Source organism: Styela clava, chromosome 11, assembly GCF_964204865.1.
Source record: "Styela clava chromosome 11, kaStyClav1.hap1.2, whole genome shotgun sequence".
Lineage (NCBI taxonomy): Eukaryota > Metazoa > Chordata > Ascidiacea > Stolidobranchia > Styelidae > Styela > Styela clava.
The window spans coordinates 12442677-12450462 of NC_135260.1; the positions used below are offsets into that span (position 1 = coordinate 12442677).

At 36.6% G+C, this 7786-nt stretch overlaps 1 long non-coding RNA gene across 1 annotated transcript; it reads right to left on the reverse strand.

Annotated features, from left to right (window-relative positions):
- Nucleotides 1-666: 666 nt before the first annotated feature.
- On the reverse strand, nt 667-3863 carry LOC144429505 (uncharacterized). The gene is made up of 3 exons (XR_013478808.1): nt 3610-3863; nt 1375-1480; nt 667-960 (listed from the first exon to the last, which is right to left on the reverse strand). It is a non-coding gene; the product is annotated as an uncharacterized LOC144429505 (long non-coding RNA).
- Between the last annotated feature and the right edge of the window lie 3923 nt (nt 3864-7786).

Genomic DNA, 7786 nt, shown 5'->3' on the forward strand with positions numbered 1-7786 from the left:
TTAAGCGACATTACAAAACCAAACACGAGAAAATATACCGAAAATACCACGATATTTATCGGGAAGCAATTTCAAAGTAACTAAAGGCTTTGTATAGTTTCCTTGAAAAACTGATTAGGACGATAAACTCTCATTCTTAAATATATTTAAAGTGAGTGTTTTGATCACTTTTGGGTTTTCTCCGACTGCGGCCCGCGAGACCTCCTCAAAAGTTTTTGCGGCCTTCCAACCTCACAACTTTGGACCACCCTGATTTACTATATCGAAACGCTTATTCGACTTTTCAGACCGCAGAAACTATTCGAAAAAGGTAACCCTTTTTGTGTTCGAGATATGAAATAATCGTCAATTCTACCCCGCTTTCGTGAAGTATAACGCAATTTACTAAATTTAATGAGGGTTTCATTGCATAGTGTTTGGATTACCATGCATTTCGCCAGATTACTGGCGTGTTTATACTGTAAAAGATATTAAGGGCGATTTACAACCAAACGCGCGGCAGCAGCGATGCCATGCACTTCGTTGTGAACACCATATACAACTTCACATGTATTGGATCGTTGTAAGCGGTTGTAATTTTACAACCAAATGTATGTACTGGGCAAATGCAGGGGGTTGGATGTCTCCGATTTTTACAGCCATAGCGATGCTAACCTTAACTACAAGAAGAAGTTGTAAAACTAAACAACATCCGCAAAGTAACTCGATTAACCCTCATGCCACCACCTGAAGAAATGAAATACAATAGAATAGAAATCACTTTTAATAAAATATGTGATCAAATATCAGCAACGAAATAGTATCAAATACACTCGAGAAGTGATCGTCTCCGCCAGCAACATAGTTCATTTCATCTCTTTAAATAGGTGGAAACCATCCAATAGGTTCAACATTGCAGTGGCCCTTGTCACTTTTTCTTGCACTTTTTGATTTCACTGGCTGTTTATCTTGGCAATTCGGCTGAAAAAAAATGGCATAGCTGGTATAAAATGCAAACAAGTAGTTGAGTGAGAAGTTAACATATTTACATATGTTATAACTTGATCTGCTGGGGTAAAATGATTCCATTAGCAAAGTGGTAGATTCATATTATATTCAATGCTCAGAAGAAGTTACATTTATTATAGATCCTTTCTGAAGCTCGCAATTATACCATTGTCTTTCCAAACAATGAAAATTGTTATATAAAGACAAAAAACTATGTTTGAATTTATTTGCCTATTCATTGCACAAAAATCAGCTTAGTGCAAAGAGGCTCGCTATATACAGTAATATGATGCTCATATTTATAAGCAAGGCTTTGATTTATTAAACAGTTATGTCCATACCATTGCCATCGAAAAAAGAAACACCAATATGCTACCAGTTCCTCACCTTTCGAGAAATTCGTTTGCAGTGTTGATACAATGACAGACTTGATAAGGGCCAAATGCGAATGCCCCGGAGGTAAAATGACAGGATATGTTTTTCCACTTTCGAACTGAAAAGAATCAGCAGGTTGAAGATGTATGAAAATGATATAGGCCTAGGCATGAAAAGTTCATGACTGTCTACTGCAGTAGCTAATCTTGCAGTTTCAATAGAGATGTCTTTCCAGATGCATTTTATTTTAGATTAGTCTAGTCCAAATATCGAATCAGTCATTTCAAATCGCAGAGTAACTGAAATTACAATTTTACCAGTCTGCTAGTAGGCTATTGTAAATCCTTTTCTGCTTTTTAAGGATTAGGCTAACATTGTCAGAATTGTCTGAAATTTTACTTTTGGAAAATACGAAAAATCAGAGACCTCTCTGCATTGGTGTAGACCAGTGGTCTTCAGACTTTTCAAGACGCGACCCCATTTCAAAAAATTATGACGTATGATGAGCATTGGCGCCCCCAAAGTATATTTATTGAAATGAAAAAAATAAAACCAATAAAAACTGATTACACATTTAACCGATTGCTTTTCTTCGCAGAGCTTTTGAGATTGTGGCATAATGTAGCTTAAGCTTCTTATCGATAGAACTTTTTGACAAACAGCGCATTTCGGTTGGCACTTTATTTCGGTTCAACCATGCTTTAGAAAAAGATTGATCACATGACCTATTCTTTTATGTTTATCAGTCATTTGTGAAACTTAGCAAACAATAAAGCAAAAGCAACGGTCATAGTCCATTACAGTGAAAACACAACAACTTTTTACTTTAAAATTTATATTATTGTCGTTACACAATAGCCTTATTACAGAGATATCACTCTAGTTCAGAATATCGCTAGTCGGCCTAGTGAAGTGTAGACTGCACACTGTTGTGTATCAGCTCATTCTTTTTCACACGCACCCATTTGTGATCAACATGTCATAATTACGAAGCGGGACGCCTCCTGTAACTTTACAGTTTCCGATTTTACTACATAGGCCTACATTTAAAGCCCTCCCGGTTGCTTCATTTCCCATATTGTCATCGAAAGTTCATGCACATATTCTTTGTCTAAATCTCGGGTCTCAGTCAAAAAATAGAAAGGAATAGACGCTAACGATGCAAATGATCCGAATTTAGATTTTTTGTACAATAAAAGGAATAAAGAATAATGAAATAGTCTGCCGTTTTCAAGCATTGAGAATTTACATATTCGCCCAAGCATGCTTTTCTGTAGATAACACCTTCAAAAGACGTTGTCCAATGTTACATTTACGTGAACGTCCGAACAGGACTAATTAGAATTGATTTTACATGTGATGCGTTCGCTAACAATGTTAGCGGGAACAACGAAACAAACAAAATAACACATTCACCTTCAGTAAGTAGGCTAGCGTTGCGCTACACAGAACATGTTTGTGTAGGTTCCATTACATTTGCACCCACGTACATTTGCACCCGCATCTGCATACTATTGGCTATTGCACCTATTTTTTTACGGATATTTGAACTCATACTAACCCTAACCCATGGATTTTAGCACCCACATATAGATTATTGAATCCGCGGATATACCGGTGCAAATGTATGGGTTCAAATGTACGTGGGTGCAAATGTACGGCCACCGTTCATGTATTATTCTGGATGGCTGAACGCCAAAGCGGGACTTCTGGCTGACTTGTCGGGACGGCGGGACAAGACGCTAAAAAGCGGGACGTATGGTAAGCCTACTTATTATTCGTGTGAAATGTATAAAGTTAAAACTGTGTTATACTGAAGTTTTACATATAATAAACTGTAATATTTTTGTCTACTGGCAATATGGTATTATCCAAGACATCACACACACAATAAAATAATAACAGAAAAAACATCGCCGGACACTCTGCGACCCCATAAATATTTGCGGTGACCCCACCTGGGGTCGCGACCACTGAACTGGAAATCTCTGTGGTCGCGACCCACACTTTGGTGACCACTGGTGTAGACTACCTCGATTTAGAACTCATTTAAATGGAATACCGGTAATAAAGATTGAACATAAGCAATTAAAAGTAAAATAACAGAATATTGTACGGTAGGCCTACAATAGCTCATTGTCTAAATGCAGAGATGGTATATCTATTACGGCAATGCTGTAGTTAACAGGCCAATACAATTAATACAAAATTGATTAATAATGACAGATGTAGCATAAATTAACTCACCTTGCAAAACCTGAAGATCTACCGGTAGTCTACAGCACCAGTAGGCCTAGTCCAGAGTTTACAACCTAGGTAACGGTATTTCTTTCTTCAAACTTTCTGTTTTACAACCTTCAGGCACCATAGTGTAAAATATACAAGTTAACACTTTCAAACTAGGCTACTTCAATTGTTTTGAGAGTCGAACCAAGCCAAGCTGCTTCCTAGCGAAACTGGAATCCGCACTAAACAGCCATTTTAGCGGGAAAGTACGTCAGGCTTTGGCGGAGCAATGAGCATATATAGTTATATACAATGAGTGGAAACTTCCAAATATTTGCTCATTAATCCATTGTTCCCTGCATTTTTACGTCGTTCAGCTAAATGGTTCGTTGCATATGAAGAAAGCGCATCGTTCGCTGCAAAAATCCCTTGTTTCAGCTGGGTCGAGTGCGAAATTGGCCGTATTGAGGCTTTTAATCTTTCGATTCGTGTTCGGTTTATGGTACGTTGAAAGCATACTAACTATAAGCATATGCATATTGGGAATACATATCTATTAGGCAGAAAACGTAGCTACAGAACAGAATATGAATCAGTTAACACGTGGGGTGCGGTTATTGCTGTATTTATTCATTGATATAACATGGGACTTACATATTTATCCAGGGGGAGAGGTAAGCCGAAAGCCTAATAAATGGCGAACTACGGCCTCTCCAAATAGCTCTGTGCTCCATATGAACCCCCAGGCTGCCTGGACTTTGTGAGCTATTCGTATACTTATTAAAAATACTGATTTTAACTATAAATTACTATGGGATATCTTGCCATTGAAATTTGCCATTTTCTTGTGAATTTACACAAAAAAGTTCATTTTTTATTTTATTATTTAGAGTACATTTTATTATCAATTATGATTTTTGCATATATATTATTTAATTTTAACGATCCTTCATATAGTCATATATATAGATACTGCTGATTTGGATGCAATTATACTTTTGTAATCAATAGTGAGATATAGAATTTGAACAACGGTGGCAGCCAGGATTTTTCCAACGGGGTGGGGGGCATACGGTGAAATTAAAGCAGTGCGCCAAAAGTTCAATTCACGACGGCGTGAGGCGTGTAATAAATTAAAAACAGTTCACAGCGAAATTACACAGTCACGTGTAGCTCGCCTCTGTTTTCTTGGCAGTGTTTGGTGAATATATACAAAAACAGGCTCATGAAATGTGGAAATTTTACTTGGAATTTATTGCTAACAAAGTTGATTAGTGGTGGGCAAACCGTTTTTTTCTTATATAAAATTATTCGGATATTTTAACGAACATCGGCGAAGATGTTAAAGACAACTATTAAGGAATGTATTCACAACAAAAATTAATTTTATTCTGATTTTTATCTTCTGTGTTGGATTTGTATCACAGTTACGGTCCCAATTTTGAGCAAACAATATTATCATTACTGACCCCGGGATGCGATATTTGTGAAGCTGATAGTTGACATTTTTATGTTTTAATTTTATATCGTTTCCGTGTTACTTTCATATTAAATAATAATTAAAAAACTCCGCAAATTGGTAATCTCTAGAATACTCAATTTTGAGTATTCACGTAACTCAGCTTTGGTTTAAAACACTGATACTTAACACGTGAATAAATCAGCAATAATGGCATTTCTACGTGGTCAAAATATTATTTCTCCGCAATATCTCGGGAAATTTGCATAAAATACATTATTCACATGCCTTGTTTATCTGATTCAACGTTTCTAAATTTACAAAAACGATGTTAACGCGATTTACGCAAAATTAGAAATTGAAAAATATGATGGCGCAAAAATGACACAAAATAAAAAATTCTCACATTCATCGTTTCTGTCTGTTGGCGATAGCCGTCGGTAAATTTTACGTAACTCGTTGTAAATTTATGTTAATAAATTCTATTTGCTTTTCAATGCGCCCTGCTTTGTTTTAAAATAAAAGAAATCGGGAAGAGAATGTCCTGAAATTAGCTCATAACCCTTCTTTCATTTCGAACGGCCATAACGGCGGTTACATACGCGTTACTGAATAACAATCAACAATCACGCATTCTTATTTGTCATTATCAGCGCCAACTAAAAAAATAACATATCGTAAAGATAAAAAAGTATGGCGGTGTTAATTGCGCTGCGGTGATAATACGCAGAATAATATCGTTTTGACGAAACCATAATGCGCGACCGTAAAACGATGGTGCTGCTTTTTTGTGGAAGAAGTTTCGCATAATTTTTTTTTTCAAACCAAAGAGGGGGGGGGGGGGGGGTTAAGACCAGTGGTGTGATTTAGCCCGTTCTATAGAACCATCTCACGGAATTTAATGAGATCAGCGAATCGGTCAGCATTACTAAAAAAACATGTAACAGAACCGGCCGAAAACTATGACTTTTGTGATGGAACCAGCTGACAAAAAATTTGAATCCCACCACTCGTTACGAGTTACGACCCATGTAAAAGGGGACGTGGGGCTTTGTATTCATTGATATAGGATGGGGTTAACATATTTACTCATGTGGAGAGGAAAGCCGATAAGCCGATTCCCTGCTATTCTTCTAATTTTTGTCTTCGTTTTTATTGTCAAGATATCCCAGACTGCCAGAGTGATTTGAAATCGGAGAGCCCTGGGGCTTCGTATGGAGCGTCTTATAAATTATGATTGCGAGAAGCTGTGGTTTGCCATATATTTAGGACTTCTTATCCCTTTCCTTTCCCATGGATAAATATGTACCTAAATCCCATGCTATATTCAGAAATAACCGCACTTGACTTCATATTCTGTGCTATAGCTAATAGATATGCTTTCAACGTACCATACTTCGAAAAACCCAAAACCGAACACGAATCGAAAAATTAAAAGCCTCAATACGGCCAATTTCGCAACCGGCGCGGCCGAAGCAAGGGATTTTTGCAGCGAGCGATATGCTTTTTCTAAATGCAACGAACCATTTAGCTGGACGACGTAAAAAATGCAGGGTACAATGGATTAATGAGCAAATATTTGAAAGTTTCCACTCATTGTAAATATGCTCATTGGGCGGAGTCAGAAAATTCGAATCCTTTGCGATCTGAGATATTTCTAAAACTCAGGAGCATTAAGAAAATAGTTAAATTAAAAAAATATGCTACTCAATTTAAAATTATATTAACCGAAACATTTGCATATACTTTGGTCCGATAAAGGATATAGCGATACAGCGTAAAACTACTAGATTTACCAGTAGTTGGAGTCGTGACTGCAAGTAGATCTGTCTGTTTGAGAATGTCCAACGACTAACATACCAGGTGCTGTCAGTTCAAATACCAGTTTACATGATGCCTAAAATAAAATATCCTTCCACTCGATATAATATTAAGTGCAATATTAGAATTTTTTATCGTAAGCTATAAATTCTATGTCGCGATGACATACGAAGCCGCAGGTTTACGTAGCATTGTATGACTTGCGCCCTATGACGCGAAGCCAAATTCGTATCAGTTTGGGACCTAATTCGTCGCACCAATGTATTTTTCATTGGCATGCATTTTGCTGATAATATGTGAAAGACTGTCTTCTGAACTATATGCTTTTGATTACTACCAAGTGGACTTATTTTAACATAACCGCGAGATAGTTGTTTTTAGTACAGCCGTTTTTGTATGTTACGTATAATTCATTGTATATCTAACAACCGTATGTTTGTTTTATGATTATGCAACAGTATATGTAATTTTACATCGTACAAGCGGTGAAATTACAACACGATGATGTAAAAATACGTACAAATAGTTGCTCGTCCAAAATACTGCCAAACGGTCGTATTTTTTTACAAAGAAATGGCTGTGAAATTACAAAAGTTTTTACAGTGTACAGGTCGTAAGGATGGGCAACTTAGAATATTTTATCGAATCGAATAATTCGAATATTTTCAACTAATTGTCGAATATCGGGTATTTTTTGCATATATACAACAGTCATCCAGAACGCTAGACATTCTGATGTTGGTGAGGTATTTTCGCCCGTCCACTGTTTTTACAAGTATATATATATATATATATATCAATTCGCACAATAATTTGTTACCTTGTTTGACATTTCCAATTTTACGAAACGGTGTTGGTGTGCTTTACGCAAAACTAAGAAATAAAACAATACCCGAAAGTTTCTAATACGACTCCTCA